Source organism: Clarias gariepinus, chromosome 25, assembly GCF_024256425.1.
Source record: "Clarias gariepinus isolate MV-2021 ecotype Netherlands chromosome 25, CGAR_prim_01v2, whole genome shotgun sequence".
Lineage (NCBI taxonomy): Eukaryota > Metazoa > Chordata > Actinopteri > Siluriformes > Clariidae > Clarias > Clarias gariepinus.
Window position 1 is genome coordinate 4,470,117 of NC_071124.1, and position 17,639 is coordinate 4,487,755.

At 41.5% G+C, this 17,639-nt stretch overlaps 1 protein-coding gene across 1 annotated transcript in view; it reads right to left on the reverse strand.

The window, feature by feature from the left end:
• rreb1b (ras responsive element binding protein 1b) overlaps window positions 1-17,639 on the reverse strand; it is a 45,925-nt gene that overhangs the window by 18,510 nt on the left and 9,776 nt on the right. The gene's annotated exons all lie outside the window — the stretch shown is intronic.

Below are 17,639 nucleotides of genomic sequence, written 5' to 3' on the forward strand. Positions count from 1 at the left end.
CCAGGACCTCCTTAAACGACCCAAACATGTGGAAACAGCTTGGAGTGAGGTCAAGACTGTTAACTACTTTAAACAAAATGTCTTATTAGGTGCGATTCTTTAAACGCTTTAAATCCTTAACAAACCCAGTCGAGGCCAGAATGTACCTGAACCTGAAGACGTCAGGATAAAAACATGAGAACCTTAAGGAGCAACCTCGAGCCTCTCCTCCCTCAACACCGGATGATGGGATTACAGTAAGAACAGTAGAAATGAGAGTAACAGAGCGAGATCCCAGAGATACAAGAAATGATATTTGAAGTGTGTGTGTGTGTGTGTGTGGGTAAAATCTGGCACAACACACCAGTCTATTCTGAACTCTGAATAAAAATGGCTTTCAACTGCCTGAAGTTTTCCTTTATAACTCTTCCTGATGAACAATAGGCCTCCTACAGCTCCGTCGGCCTTGGCACGATTCGCTGTTGCTTCACCGTATGGTTAAGGCTGAACTATGTCAAGGTTTATCTTCGTATATAATTGCGCTCTTTTGTTAATCATTTGCGTCGCCGTTCTAACACGCTGCTCGGAAAGACAGAAGCATCAGGAGATCCCCTAAGAGGCACTTACTCAATTCAGCAGCCGCACACCTCAGGAAGAGTTTTATCTCTCAACTTCCTCTTATAGCACATGCCATGCATGTGTGTGTGTGGGTGTGTGTGTGTGTGTGTGTATATGTTTGCGTGTGTGTCTGTTCATGTTCCTGCTCCCAAATAGCACTGCGGCTACAAGACTGAGCATCCACGAGTCAGAGAGCGGAACAGTCTGCGTTTCGGCTGCATGTAAAACCTGCTCCGCAACTCGCACCGTACTGGAGGGGTTGTTAGTTTGGAAACTGGAATGGTGGCAGAAAGAAGGCCTGGGGTGGGGATGGAAAAACAAACTATGTCGAAGAAGCGAAATGAGGATACGCACCAGTAACAGGATTTATTGCTTTATTCCTTTACTGAGTTAGGACTTTTTAATATGAATAAATCCTTCATCGTCTAAAGCGAAGAGTAACATTTTCCCACTTATAACTTATTGGCCAGGTTTGAAAAAAAAAAAAAAAACCCTGTGTGTTTGTGCTCCTCTTCCCCGACACCCTCAGGTGTAAACTTTACAGCACTACAATATTGTAAAAATACCTCCAAAACAATATAAATACCAAACCGATCGTCTGAGCGTGACTCCAACTCCGGTTACTGTAAGTCAGTGTGTGTGTACATAAAGACACATTTACACAGTAAATACCAGACAACAACAATTCACCAGCATATTTTAATAAAAAGCAGCCAAGAGACTAAAAACAGAAAAAAAACAAGACAAAAAAAAAAAAAGGTCTGCTTTGTGAAAGCGGAAGTGATGCAGTTTGGATGCTGCGCAAACACCCTATTACAGTAGAGTCATTCTGTAAGCTATGAGATGCACGAGATGATATACAGATGTTGTGCCCGTCCCAATCCCTGAGCGGAATTCCAAACCCCGTTCGAAAATTAAGGGACCACGGATGAGGTCGGACATTGTGCCAGTGCATGTCAATCCACATAATATACAGTAAATATCCATATATAGTATATAACTTTCTAAAACATGGTGTCTCATCACAACATTGTAACGACTGTATTACAACGATCATCCGCTATTAAACGGATTTATTCCAGACAGATTCAGTGATGTATCACAATTCTATTCTGTTCATAATTCTATTTTAGACACACCTTCCAACTCACGGTTGGATTTTTATTTCTTTTAAATCCAAACTTTTGACTGGTTTGTGAGATGTTGCAGTTCCTCTATGATCCTGCAGGTGGCGCATTCTAAGCTATTTATTCATTGGCAGGCGGTAGGAACGAATTCTTCGCTAAGGTTGTTGTTTTGAATTGTAATACTTTCTAAACAAAATGATGTTGACTCAGGATACTAACAGAATCGCAATTCAAACCCGGGTATCGTGATGATGTTGTATCGGGGCGATCCCTGGTGATTCCCATCCCTGATGGATAAACAGACTGGATATTGACATTCAACCCAACTATTACTTGTAACTTTCTTTTAAAAAAAAAAAGGCTTTACTTTTTTCTCCTCCTACACAATCGGCAATCCGCAGAGACCGACTAAGACGGATCTCCTTTGCGCTTTTTCTCCCCTTGCAGATGGAACCGTCTGCAAGACGAGTTAAAACTACAGTCGCTGTTTTCGTATTAAAAGCTTTAATTAAAAACTTTAATTAAAAACTTTAGTTAAAAACTTTTGCTATCTACTATGTTTTTGTGTTTCTTCCTGTCTTGGCCTGGACGCTCTTAAAAAGTGGCCACATAAGGTTAGATGTTGCATATCTAGTGCTTATTTAGTGTTTGCACAATTTCCCCGGGATTATACTGTTATGGATTCGGACAGATTGGTCTCTTGGGCCATGCTACAAAAAAAAAAAAAAAAAAAATGTAAAGAGAGAATTTTTGATTGATTACCTAACGAGAGACCCAGACACTAGCTGGAACATGAACTTAAACAGTCCGAGGACTTAAGCGCTATGGATGGATCGTTATAAATGAAGCAATATGTTAACTTTTTTTGTGTGTGTGTGTGTGTGTGGGGGGGGGGGGGGGGGTTTATTGGGTCAGCTCTTCGTCTTTCAATTTCTGCCCTCCATCTCGAGTCGCGTCAGTGGTTTCTTTTCTGAGATTTGAGGAAGTCGTGAAATGTTCTGCTCTCATGAGAAGAAGAAAAAAAAAAAAAACAGAAAGAAAACGTGTTGCATCAAAGCATCTCGAGCTGTGGTGGCTGCCAGCCTGCGCTGTGTTGCCTAGAACGAAAAAAAAGTAAAAGCAAAAGGACTGCAGCAGCTGCAGGAGACTGATACTAACAGGCAGAATGAGAGAAAGAAGGGGGCCCATCCCAGAGAGAGGAGGGTGGGGCCACTGAGAACGAGAGACGTTAGAGAGAGAGATGAAGCGGAGTTAAAGAGACAGAGACACGACAGAGAGAGAGAGAGAGAGAGAGAGAGAGAAATAGAGGCGGAGAAAGAGCATCAGAGTAAAAGAGGAAAAACGTCGGGAAAAGGTCACGTGACAGATGACCAAAGGATCGACAGGAAAGGAGATGTAGGAGACGTGAACACGCGGAGGGGCTGGGCTGTCTGCGTCTGGGCGACTGAAATCGACTCATAGGCTGGAGCGAGAGAGAGAGAGAGAGAGAGAGAGAGAGGAACAGTAGGGGGGGTTGGGCTGAGAATCAAAAGCAGGAAGTGGCTTAGAACGCAGTAGAGGGAAGACCGCTGCTCTCTCTCTCTCTCTCTCTCTCTCTCTCTCCGTTCCTGTGTGCACATGCTACAGAAGGCTATGATTATCTCCGACTCCCCTCCCCACCGACAATCATCCTCGATTTACAATAAAAGAAAAGAAACTTACAAAGACGCTACTACACGTCTATTTTTTCACATGTGCTGCTGCCCCACCCTTATCCATTACTCGACATAAAAACGCACGTAGCTGCACGCGCGAACCAATCGTTTTGAAAAAGCTTTAAACACCCACAGGTCACTTGCATCCTTTTCATCCCAGCCCTATACACTTGAACCACCTGCCTTGTTCGCTGTCGTACCGTATGGACGCTTGAAAAAGCTAGCGAACGCATCTTCCCGTGAACTCGCCTTAAACTAAAACTTAACCGTGACGGAAATCTAGCCGCTCTTGAGGATGCATACCGAGTAACGTCACTCAAGCTACTTCCTGTCCGATGAGGGAAAAGCGCCGCCGTGGTCAGCGGGAAGGTGGAACGCGTTAACCTTCCGCTCAGTGAGATATAAAACTGTCAGGGGATGGCGGTACGCATCATCTCGGAGCTTTCTGCAAAAAGCGTCCCAAAGTTCGAAAATAGTCGTTCTGGCAGAAAAAAATGAAGCCAAGTGCAACATAGGGTGCAAGGGAAAAAAAAGAATGTTGGGTCAGGATGCGCTGGACAAAGAATGGAAGAAACGAGGGGAGGAAACCGGCTACTTTTTGTTTTGCGTGCTGAAAAGATGAAAACGCAGGGTGGATAAAGGTTCGGAAGGATACGCAACCGCTTCAGAAAGGATGGTTGATGGTGTTGCAAACGCACACTGCTACACTTACACACACACACACACATGTCTGTGAGTCAGCAAGATGGGGAGTCAAAAAAAAAATCTTAAAACTTCCCTTAGAGCTCGGGGAAAAAAAAAACGAAAAAAAAAAAAACCTCTCCATATCATACACAATACCTGCATCGTTCCTCCCCAACCTCTTTCATATTCTACTAAATGTTTTCAAGCAACACAAAAGAATGGAAAGTCTCTCTCTCTCTCTCTCTCTCTCCCGGTCGAGTAGCGAACTCATGCATTTCCTGTTTGGTGTGGTGGCTGGGAAGGCCTGTGGAATGAGCCATTCTCCTCCTTCCTTTCCTCTAAACCCCCCTCCATCACTGCTGCCGGGATCTCGGCCTGCCGCCGCCGTCCTCCATCTCGCGCGGGGCGGCCTCTTTCTAGCGCGACGGGAACGGGTGATGTTTGTGCAATACCGACTCGCACGGACTCATCTCGCCGTGCTGCTTCATCATTCATCAGAAGTTCTGAATGCCATTCAAAAGGCCTGAAGCTTTGCTAACAGTGCTGAGAGCTGGGAGTGGTCTGGAATGCATAGCTGCCAAAGTATGTGTGTGCACACACACACACACACTCAAACGCACGCACACACATAGACAAAGATCACCGGGAGATTGATCAACACCTCTTCAGCATTACTCTCTGTACCTGTGTCGCCGATGAGATCCGAAGCTGTGCATGTGAGGGATTTTTATTTGAACCCGAGGCGGCGAGCACGCTCCAGTCACTAGTGTCAGATGTTTCTGGCACTTCCCTATTCTGAGATCAGGGCCAGACACGTCAGAACCACACACACACACACACACACACACACACTCATCATCACATTAATAAAACACTCACAAACCAATCATGCACTCGCCTAATAATTAAAATATGATGAGTTCAAAAGGGCTGTACGATTTAAAACGCTCCCATGTCTTTATATCGAGGTACAAAACCAAAGACCCAAGTTGCTGCAAGTACTATCGGATTGAACTGATAGTCCAGCTATGGTTCACACCTCTAGAGTAGAGTCCAACCAACAAAAACGAATAATAAAGAAGGAAGAAAAGTTCCTCATTATGCGGCTCAAGCATCCGGATGGATCTGGGGTCTAACCAGAGATACACAGACTTCACACACCCAAAATCAGGATCGAACCTGGAACCCTGGCGGTTGTACCCATTTCATTTATCCCCGATTTTCAATTTTTAGTGCACGGGACGAAAGCTGATTTTTTTTTTTGTTCTCCATTTCATATTTCTTGAAGCCTTTCGGAAGACGTGCAAGTCGTTATCTTTTAGCTAACAATGCGTTCAAACTGGAATAAAGATTATATATAGGACGACATCATATGGCATTAACAGGAAACTTACGACTGTAAGCAATAATATAAAAGTAGATTAGATTTCTGTACAACATCGGCCCAAACTTTAATGATAATATCTCTAGTAACGATTCTATAAAAATATTCCCCGATCATTTGGTAACAAAAGCATTTGAGTTAACGGGTTTCAAGTGTAGATCTTTCACATCGTCACTACTGTACGTCTCTTTGACCTGGAAACATGAATGCAACTTATATACCCACCCAAGCTGCATAATAGCATCTTATGGACCCAAAACCTCTTTAAGACAGACCGCACTTCTCTTGACAACCCGATTTCAGCGACAAGGAAAAAGTCGGTATCTTGTCTTCTCTTGCAATGATAAGAAAGAGGCCTTTTCTGAAAAGACCTACAAGACAGAGCGTGACATCATCTCAGAGCACCAGTGTTTTGTTTGATGGTAACAGGAGAACGAGTGTGCTCTTATTCTGTTAGCTAAGCTGGTAAACTGAGACTTTCTGCCACCACACAAACCCAGCAAGGTCAGGTGGGTTCACAGACAGCTGGCCAATACAGACAGTACTCAGATGAACTCGCGTTACTTGAGGTACAACAGAATCGCACTAGCATTTATACTTATAGGAGCATGGAAGGATGAAGGGATAAAGGAAGGATAGACGGCTGGGAAGAGGGCCAAGGCTGAAAGCCGATGGACAGGATTAGGGGAGAAGGAACGAGCAAACTGACTGTATACCCGAGAGCGAAATTAAAGTTGCAATCCTGGTTATTAGGAACCAACAAACTAGGGAATGCAGGCAGACGTCAGGACGAACCACCAAAAAAAAAAGAAAGAAAAAAAAAAGTTTCACAACTTGTTTATTTGCTTCTGAATAAAACCACTCTCTCACTTTTACAAGAAGTCTCAGAATCACCTGCTCCACCATCCAAGAGTGAGTGGCACGGGCAAGTGTTGGCAAGACCGGCTATCACGTTCTGCTTGCTTCACAGGCCGTGCAGCTCCGGGATCGGTTTCAGCTCGGTGGAGATGAAGAAGGAGGGGTGGTGAGTGTCGGTGCTAAAGGTGGGGGCTGATGCATGACTCGCAGAGAAGGATTCACAGAAAGGAGAACCTTGGAAGGGGATTCAGGCTGAACTGGTTTGACAGCTCGTCCCTCTAATCTCCTCACCTTATCTTTCCTTCTATTTAATACCATCTCTTCTCTCACTTTTGGTCTGGTAAACGATAGGATGCGTTGATTCGGGAGAAACGCGACAGGACGCGGTTTTTGCTTCGTTTCTGGGCGCAAGACGAGAATTCCTAGATGGTTCCTCCTTGTTCCTTTGGTTCCTTGTCATGAACCGTGAAAAGAGGTGGCGGGACAGAGACGTGTTTCTGGATCTATAATAAAGTTAGATACATCAGAACAAACACTACTGGGATCAGGGGGAAGTGGTCTCTATAGCAACCACCAACATAGTTGCATGCACACCACACTGAAATCTACCCCCTTTTCCTGGAAAGAGCCTTTCCACACAAGCCTCTAGAAAAACAAGAACAACACACGCGGAAATGAGTGCCGGGCCACGCAGCCGGGAGGAGATGGTAAATCAAAAAGGATGCATCAGCTCAACAGTTTTTTGGTTTCTTTTCATCTGATCAACACCAGAACAATGTTGTGTGTAAGCTTTGCAAAAATATATATATATATTTTTTAAATGTCCCGGCCAAGTGGAAACACAAGCAACCCGCTTGTGCGATGGAGAGGTACTCGGCAACAATGCCTTATAAAAAATCCTCCAAGCGATACAATGACATACCCCACGTGATCTAAAACTTAGTATTTTATAAAGACTAAAATCATCCACATATGGTTTCTTTGGAGCTCTTACTTCCCAAGAGTGAGCAAGCTTGCAAAAAAATACCTGTGCATCCCAGCCACCAGCCCCCTCTCAGAAAAAACTTTTAGCATGGGGGTAATGTGGTCACATGGACAGTACAAAAAAAAAGGGGTTATCTAGTAGTCTGTTTAATTTTTTTTATATAAATATTCAATAATCACCGATACCGAATGATGTGAAACATTATATCGTGATCATTTCTTTTGCTGTATCGCCCAACGCTGGAAAGTGTCTTCTTGTACTGTATATCATTACGTCAGCAAACATCTCTGGCTCTCTGTTGGCCTTCATCATTTCCTTTCCAGCTTCTCCCGCATCACCACTTTAACTGGTTTCCTGCACCTCCACAGCCTCGTGCACGAGCAGCACTGAACCCCTCATTGAGCAAAATGTGTGACCCAGTGTTCTGAACCCCTCGAGTACATAAACACGGTGTTGGCCGGCCGCGCCGCTGCATTAATCAGAGCGTGGAGACTAAGCGAGCCACGGTTCATGAGAACACACCGGACTTATTTAAGGATAGAGAGAAAGAGAAGCAGAAGAAGAGAAAAGGAAACAAGCTTAAATAGAGAAGCGAGAAGCAAGAGGGAGAGAGAGCGCGCGAATACGAGCAAGCGTGTTTGCATACTGGGTGGACCATCCCTAAGGGGTTAACGCAGAACGGCGGGGGGGAGGGGGGGGGGGGGGAGGAGGAGGAAAAGGAGGAGGAGTGAGAGAGACTGAGAGAGACTGAAGGGGGGAGCAGAGCGAAGAGAAGCGGCACTCAGCTGTCATTTCTAACAGGTGGCCTTGACGTGACCTTTGGCTTTTTTTTTTTTTGCATACGTGTCGGCTCAGGCAGTAGAGCCGAGAGCGGTGGGTTGCAGACAACAAACCAGTGAGTGGGTGGGTTGAAAATGACAGTCAGCATCCTTCATCTTTTGAGCAGAAGGATAAGTGTCTTGTCTAGATAAGCAGAGACGATTGAGCAGCACACACCTGATTCTCTCTCACACACACACCAGAGACGCAGTAGTGACGGCTTTCACACAGCTGCCGTCCCGAGCAGAACCTCACGTTGCCCCGTGATGCCTGCTGAACTCCTACCCCTTTCCAGCACTGCGCATTCCAGGCTATTTAAAACACCGGCCCGGTGCTCGCTCGCCCCGGCGTACGCTTCTGATCGTTCTGATTTTTCAAATCGTTATTACCCCCCGAGGTATCTCTCTCTCTCTCATGATAAACACAGATCTGATTACAGACTTTTCCAACCTACGTTCATGATAGCAAGCGACAAATAGCGACAGGTGATCGTTCATTTCACAACTTGAAGGCGAGTGACAAACGACGAGTTACATCCGTCAGTTCTACGCAAATTAGCCATGATACTTAACGGTTCCTCGGGCAGTTTCCATAACCAGTGCATGGGGTCAATCCTGTTGATTCCCTTACAATACGTATAATTCGCTCTCAATTATACGAGAGAAAAACGTATATCCATGAGCTGTCTGGTCATACATGACTGCTCAGTAATGCATGTACAGATCGTGACACCACAGTGCCTGTCTGCCATGTTCTGCCACTTCTGGATGGCAAAAGGGACATTACGTACCGGATACCGGTGCCAAAACCCAGAGTCACAGAATTACTTTCATTTGATAACGCCGTCATCATAAGCAACACCTGTCTCCTTAGTAATCGCTTCTACACTAAGTCGTTCTGAATCACCTCTGGACTCTCCGTGTCATAACGTGAGCTACGAAGCTAACAGTGCTTCTAACATACGGTTGAATCCCAAAACCCTCTCTAACCCCTGATCTCTGACCCCTGGTGCTTTTGAGTAAGTTACAGAGTTCACCACGTCATACTGCATGTGGAAATGATCAGGAGAACAGAAGCTATCCATTGCCAGCGTACTCTTTTATCTGTGTGGTCAGGTAATCTAGTAACCTGGAAACCCGTTAGGTAATCATAAGGTAATATTTCTTCAGCTCTAAAATACACCTTAAGGGGGAATTATCAACGAAAAAACATAGTTTAGCCTAATATCGGGTTAACGCCACATCTGCAGTCCTGTTGTGACTCTGCCTACAAAGCATTTCCGGCATACGGGCAAATGAACAGAGCCGGCTAAGTTGCGCGTGTGTCCGGGAGCCGTTCGAAACTTTTGCGTCCGGAAAAAGTCAGGCGAAAGGAATTGACATCATTTTTGTGTAATTTTTTTTTTTTTATGGGTCCCAGAAATGTTAGCAAAGACGGTAGCAAGAAGAAAATGGAGCCATTCTAAGTTCAGTTTTTAAAGCAGCCGGTGCCGAGAGGAATCCTAAATTAAGGTTAAGTCAGATTTAACGTCTATTTATTTCATGTTTTACATGTCGTTTCTAAATGTTTTGTTTGTGTTTATTTGCAACAAATATGATTATAGTGTTGTAGAAATTTTCCTCTTAAGAACTCGCCCCGGAACGTATTAAATCCGCTTGCTGACGTACTAATATATTACGAGAAAAACATATAGAGTATATAACAAAAGTTCGGTAGTTAGTCGCTGAGATCGTTGGTGTCTGTTTTGCAGTTTGTACTGTTAGCGTAGTGGGGTTTTGGTAAACCTCCCCACCATGCTAGTTCAAAGCTTAGCATGTAACTTGTATACGTCGTATAGCGGGTTGAAGGCTTAATACACTATTACTACTGGTACTTATCGAGATGTAAAAAAACAAACAAAATAAAATACACCCACAAGTGACAAGAGTCTCACTCGCTACAAGGCCACAAGCAAGAGGAGCGATTTGTTGCTCGTTAGTGTGAATGTAGGATAACGCTGAGGTACAGCATCTCTCTCTCACACACACACACACACACACACACACACACAGTCACTGTCTAAGGTCCAGAAAAATAAGGCCCTGAAGTAGGTCAGAATGATGGTCGTGTGTGTGTGTGTGTGTGTGTGTGTGTGTGTGTGTGTGTGCACGCTTCTGCCCTGTCTCTACTGTAGAACTCACAGCCTCCCACTCATCTCATCTCATCTCCACACACACACACACACACACACACACACACACACACACAAACACTCTCTCTTTTTCTCTGACAGTCTGTAGTTCTGAATGTCGCTTTTATTTCACTTCTCGCTCCCTTCCCCCGCCTTTCAGTCTCACTGTTTTATCTTTATCTTCTGAGGTAGATCTTCTGTCAATGCTATGTAGCCAACACTTCTCTCTCTCGCTCTCACACACACACACACACACAGCATCACTATGACATTTCTGACTCTGTGTACAAACAAAGTGCGCGGTCCTACTACACTACTACACTATGACTAAAACTATTGACTTTGCTCAAGGGGGATTAAAAGGCATTTTAAAGGCCAATAGTAACTTGTTAAACTGTCCTGTAAATCAAATAAGCTACCAGAGGCAGATAATTGCTAACTAAATAAAGGCGTCTGCAGTACATCATCCGGCTTTAGAGCTCGTCTCGAGCAGAACTTTAGCGTAGCGCTAAACTCTAAAACGTCTGGGAGGAATCTGGAATTTTTTCTTACTTAACGCATGAAAAAATATTTTTCTAATTATATATTTCGCTGATTTGTTTTCAAGAAACCAGTGACTCTAAACCGCTCCTAGAGCATCGTGAACAGGAGTGTGAATTTGTGTGTCTGGCGTCTCATCCAAGGTGGATTCTCACCTCTTATCACCCTAAAGACTGATCACATTTATAGAACATTCATGTTTTTGTGCTAAACTTTCAATTGTCAAAAAATTCCTGAGAAGACTGAAACAGAAATTGAAACAAAGCAACCGATGTCCCTTTTTTAATCTCCCACACATTCCTCACCTCCCAGCCCTTTTTACATGTTTGGGCCATTGAAGGATTTCCTGGGAGGCCAGCATGCCAGATGTGAAATAGGTGGTCCGATCATGTGTCTGAATTCACGCACTGATAAAACTTTCTACCTTGATGTCCAAGCATGAGTCACACACTGGGATGAGAATATTAGTGTAGCAGGGGATTATATAGAGAAATAAAACTCTCAAAACTCCTGGTTTTGCTAGAACACCCCTCGCCCCAGTTTACACGTTAATAATGAACAAAATATATGAACACAAATTATTTTTAAAATGACGTTATGACCTTTAATATGTGTAATCAGGGCTCAAAAATCATATGTAAATCTCATATTTGCAAACACTTGTTCTAGCAGTTGACTATTCAGTAGCTACAGTTCTTGTGATGCAGGCATTTCTAATTTGCACATTATGCATATTCCGAGATTCTGCAAAGATGCTAAAGAATTTTCCAACCTTTTTTAGTTGGCATTTTTAAAACACCTTAAACACAATGATACGTTAAAAAGAATCAGATTTTCTCCTTTCAGGTCTGCAGCTGAGTACGCACCACGTACTTTGATCAGAAACCGACACATAAACAAAACAGTCCGATTCAATGAATTTAAAGTCGCTCTGGCCACCAGAGGAAACAGTGTGTAAACGACCAGGCCAGAATGATCAGATGACTCTTCCTAGCCCATAGAAGAGTGTGCACCCAGCTAATGCCTGGAATGAATGAGAGGTCCAACATATATTGTATAAAAACCAGCAGGAAAAAGAAATGTTGGTTCTCCGGTGTAAATGTCAGCCATGTAGCCTCTCTGGTTTGCATTAGGAGTGGCTGCTAATTCCCATCATTCCCTCAAATTGCTATCGTGTGAAATAAAATGCCGCTCTCGCAGACTCTCGTATCTCGGCAGGTCGGAGCGCTGATAGCTGGCAGCAGCTTTGCACAGCCGCTGTGTGCGACCAGAGTCCGTAGGAAATCTTTAAAGTTTCAAACATTCCTAATCTTGTGCACTTTGGCCTCTCGGGTGTGCTGATGAGATTTAGAGCCATTCATTTAACACACAGCGGCTTCAAACAGTTAACACAGGGCAGGGCGGGAACTAGGAGTATTTGAAGATGCAATTGCAGCGCGTAATGAAACTTTACACACAATGGCATCTGGAGTTAAAAAAAACTGCATCCTAATGGAAACACCACTACAGCTTATTTAAAATGGATTAAATTATCTTAATACCAAGCTACATCCTTCTAATTGGTTAAACACTAAATAGCACTACAGCTAAGCTCTCATAACTTTAGTCTTGTTACAGTATGTGTGTGTGTGTGTGTGTGTGTGTGTGTGTGGAAGCATGGCAGCGCTTGACCTCGGCTGCATGTGCTATGCTAGGCCGCAGCAGGTCGAAAGGGTGAAGAGGATATTTGTAGTAACGGACACTGATGCTACTTTTTGCACCTACCAACCGCATACATACACACACACACACACATACATAAATAAATTAGGACTGAAATACTTTTTTGGCCTCTGGCTAAGTCATAAACATTAATAAGAGCATGATTTAAACTTTTTCTGTTATTTGTGTTTAACCAGATTTTACACTTCCCAGGCAATCTAGGATTTAAACACACAATTCTGAAATAGATGAAACATTTTTAACAGACATGCTTTCTATTTATAGTACTGTATGTGCTCACCAGACAGGTCAGTATGATACAGTAATAGATATAAATAGTGAACAGAAAGGCTAAAACTGAAATGGCTTTCTATGCACTATACATGATGCTCTACATAGGTCATTATAATGCCATCATAACTACAGTAAACGGTAAGGACGACAGCTACATTTTAAAAGCTTTTCAATTCATTGTGCATGTTCACTACATAGGTTATTTTAAAGCAATCATAAAATTATGTTTTTAACAGAAAAGTTAAATTAAAAAATCCCTTTTCCTACATGCATGATAATAATAGTTTTGTAGAACTATTGTGTACTAGAAAAGCATTTCAGATTTTGCCATATATATGTTGCATAATTTCTTGCATGTACACAAATATTTGTAATATCACTTTGTGTAAAGGATGCGTGAGGGAATTGTGCATTGCCCTATTTGCGAGGGACATTCAAGTCAAAATGGGACTTCTCATGAATAAAGGTGTGAAACCCATTGACAACCCTTAGCTGCAAGCAGTAAAACATTTTAATTGAGCAAAAGTTTTAAAAAAGTCCAGACCTCGCTATCTACTCTCAATAATAAAACGCTGGGATAAGTGAATTAGTGTAGTAGGGGATTATTTAGAGAAATAAAGGGAGTTTGACTTTCAGATTGTGCTGTTATTCTGCACAATCTAAAGTCCAGGTTAACTCGAACATCCCTCGTGAAAAGAAAAGTAACAATGTCAAAAATTATGAAAAAAATAAAGTATACCAAAAACGATATCTATTAACACAAGGCTTGGTTAGTTACAGTTTAGCTTTAATAGATGTTAGACAGTGAAGTGCTTCTGCCACCAGCGGTTATATGGATTACGTTTCCTGCCTTAAAAATGACAAATGAAACGCTCGGTCTGTAAAACTGTAATTTTAGATCAAAGGATTACCCTTATTCTGGGCTAAACTCGACACAACATAAACGAACACTGAGAACGTTGGTCTTGCCCTGCAGACTAGCTGAGCATGTCCTATGCCCTGTGATAAGGGAGTTAATATTTACTGCAACCCTGAGCTGAACTAGGCCAGAGAGACGACAGCAGTGAACTTTGCCTCGTTTTTACGTTTTCTCCTCCTCCATCATGATCATTCACTTCTTTTACAAGATGTTTCACTAAAAAAAAAAAAAAAAATCTTAGAAACCAAGAAGAGCAGATTACTCCTACTTAAACCACAGCAGATAAACAGTGTCGTGAAGTACGGATGAATTGCTAAAGTGGGTATAGGTTTCAACAGATCCACTCTAATGATTAGCTTGTCACCCTTTCTGCACAGATCCTGCAAAAGTAAATAAAAATATAGGACAACAAATAACTTAATATGGTCCCTGTATGAACAAATGAACACCTCCTGCTCTCTCTATTATTCTTTTTGCCAAAATCCACTTCTCATACCAAAAGAACAATCCAAAAACAAAACTTTTCCATTTTTACTTTTGGCTACTGATGCAACCAACAAAAGAAGACAACCAGGAAATGATGGACAAGGCCCCGTTCTCCAGCTGTACACAGACTCTCCTGTATCGTGTTGCTAGAGACGGACAATTAGGTTTTCACCTCGCTGTTCTTTTAGGTCCATTGTCTTTGTTGCTAAGGAGGATTTGGAAAAGAAAAAAAAAAGCCTCATGCTAAAAGAGATGCTGAGCTCAGATGAACCCCTTGGGACGAAGGCTGCGCAGTAGCATTCTTGGCTATCATGCTCGTTCATTATCTCTAATTATATTGACCTCCTTGGAAAGAAGGTATATCGTTATAGGAATACGTTGCTACATGCTAAACCTGTCAGGTTGTGTATATAGCACTACTTTCGGGAGCGTTAAGAGTAAGAGAAAGGCATGTAGTGCAAACAAGCCTGCAGTGAAGCAGATACTGCGACAAATACCTAAATACAGGTGGAACTACATGCTTTTAAAATATTCACTCAAAATACAGGAACTCGGACAGTTACACTAATACTGCTGTATCAATTAGAAGATGCAAGTATTACTTTATTGAAGTTAGAATGTAGTTCCATCTCATTTAAAAAGCACTGAGCTTGACATATTCATCAAAATGTAATCAATGGATAGACACTGTATAGATATTTTCTGCAGCACAACAGTTTTGCTAGTTACTTGTTAGCATTTTGTTAGCAAGCTACATATCTTGGTTTATACTGTCTATCAAACAAATGCTGAAAATATATTTATATTATCTCAGTCACCCCTTCTACTATCATCTCTAGATCTTATTTAAAATAAAAATAAAAAAGGATCTGTGATTTTACATAAATATGACATTAAAAAACCCCTCTCATTTCTAGCAAGCTGGCTAATTAGCTGTTAGAAAATTAGCCTCATCACTACTGGACAGTGGATTTCAGCATCACAGTTTGTTTTTTATCTAAAGCTTGTATAAAACAATTTCTAAAACTTTTCAATAGGAGGAAAAAAAACACATCATCTTTTATCATTCATCAGTAATAGCTGTGTAGCTCATTAGCTGTGTTAGCTAGCAAGACAGTTTGCTGCTAGGAAACTAGCTTGTTTGTGTTGCTATCTGGATTTCATCATCTTTGTTTTGAAGTTATTCATTACATTTTTTTTTTAACACAATAGGTTTGGTGTTGTTTTTCACCAACACCAGCTAAATCAGTTATCTGATTGGCTAACATCTAGTAAATGGGCTCACATTTCACTATCTGAGTTTTGATTTGCCTCATCATGCTTTCAGTGATTTATTTCACAGTAGTCACATATGCCAAATTAATTGTTTGTTCCTTGCTAACACTAACTAAATCAACTAGCTCAGTAAGTGTGTTCTCTGGGTAGTATTTCAGCTAGTTAGTTTTTTCATCAAAGTGAACAAAATAATTACCATTTTTTTATGGAACAAAAGTGAATTTAGCACACTGTTTCGTAACAAATTAGACCAAAAACACAAATCGATATTGCAGTAAATAAAACCTGTAATCCTGGTCAAGTCAACTCTTTAAGAAAGAGGTTTTTAATCCAAGACTACTAGAAACCTCAACCAATAACAAGGACCTTATCCACAATTTCAGCAGCATTTTTTGCTTAATTATTGGTTAATGTTCTGTTATAATTATTATTCTCCAAGCTCTAGGATTGAACAAACGTATTTTAAACTTAAAAAAAAAGAGACTAAATATAAGCCCTTGCTGACCTTTTTTAAAAAAAAGTGATGACCTTTTTAAAAAAATCTGAAATCATTCAGAAGTCTGAAGTTTTGACAGACTCCTCAATGGAAGCTGAAAAACAGAACAAAGAAACATCTGTTTCTCATTTGTCATCTCACTCAGAGACTCTGGCTAAAAATCTCAGATGGACTCACTATAGTGAATGATTCACTATCCAAAACTATAAGGCAGATACAATGACACAAACTTGTGAACCTCTGCTTAACCCAGTAATGCGTATTTACTATTTCCACATACATGACTCTACACTGAAAACACCTCCTCCACATCCATCGACTCAACGATCATCACTGTCTCATCTATCAGTTATGAGTGAACAAGTCTGGTGACGAGAGTGACGCTAACATTAGGTAACAGCTTCTATTTTCGGCTTCCTCCACCTCAAACCCGAGAGGAGCATGTTACTGACCAGCAGGTAAACTGATGAAACATACATGTCTTCGCATCTCGGTTTGTCTTTTTATTTTTTTCCAATCTAGTTGGAGGGCTCGAGAGCAACGACTGCCGCTTCAGGAGGAACAGGTTTCACCCAGTTGCCGCAGGCCTGCTATCCTCCCCCTCGGTCTCTCCCGTTTTTTCTTCTTCTTTTTTTCTTCCCACTCACTCTACGCTACACTAATCCTAGAAGCAGGCTTAAACAATTGACAAAATGCATAGCTGATGACTAATTATTGTTAACACAGCAGAGTACATTAAGGTGGAAAACACCTGCGAATTCTCAGGTCAGGGCTAGCACCTATGACTTCACAGGAATCTCTACACAATACGCGAGATTTGTCACAACAACCCTTTGAGTGCTTAATTAAGGAGTCATAAAGTATAAAGTAAAAAATCTTAAATGTGATTCTGTAGGAAAAAAGGATGCTCAACGGTAACTTTTTTGAGAACAGACATTGAGAAAAGTTTTTAACAGGGCTGGGTGATGTCACAAAAAGAACATATCATAATATTTACAAATGATACACTGATCATGATATATAAGAGTTCCAATTGTATTTTTTATTTATATAATTATTCAATGTCTACAAATGGAATGAAACTAATGATGAAAATGAGGGTATAAATTAAAAGCACCTTTAATCCCAAAAAGAAAAACTGACAAAAGAAAAATATTGCATAAAGAATATTAAAGACAAGTATTGGTTTTGATTTTAGGTCGGTAATATTTCATGACTCTTTTCAAGTTTTGTAATTTAAAAAATTACATTAAAAATGATCAAATTAGCAAACTTTTGTTAAACAACAGGGAACTTTTATAAAAAGTTGTCAGCAAAAAATATCTGATTGTAAGAATTTATCAAAATATAATATGGGCCATCCCTACACACACATTTTCTCCCATTCATTCAGTCTCATCACCCTTTATCTTATCTTTATAAGTATACCCAGTCTTTTCTGAGATTTTTTTTTTATGTACACCCATAAATTAAAGCAATTCCTTCAAGCAGTTTAACAAGATACCACTAGTTAACTGCGTGATAGACAAGGCTTCAGCATCCTCGAGAGCTCAAAACCTAAACACCATCATGGTTACACACACATGGAGAGTTGCTAGCAGCTGAAAAAA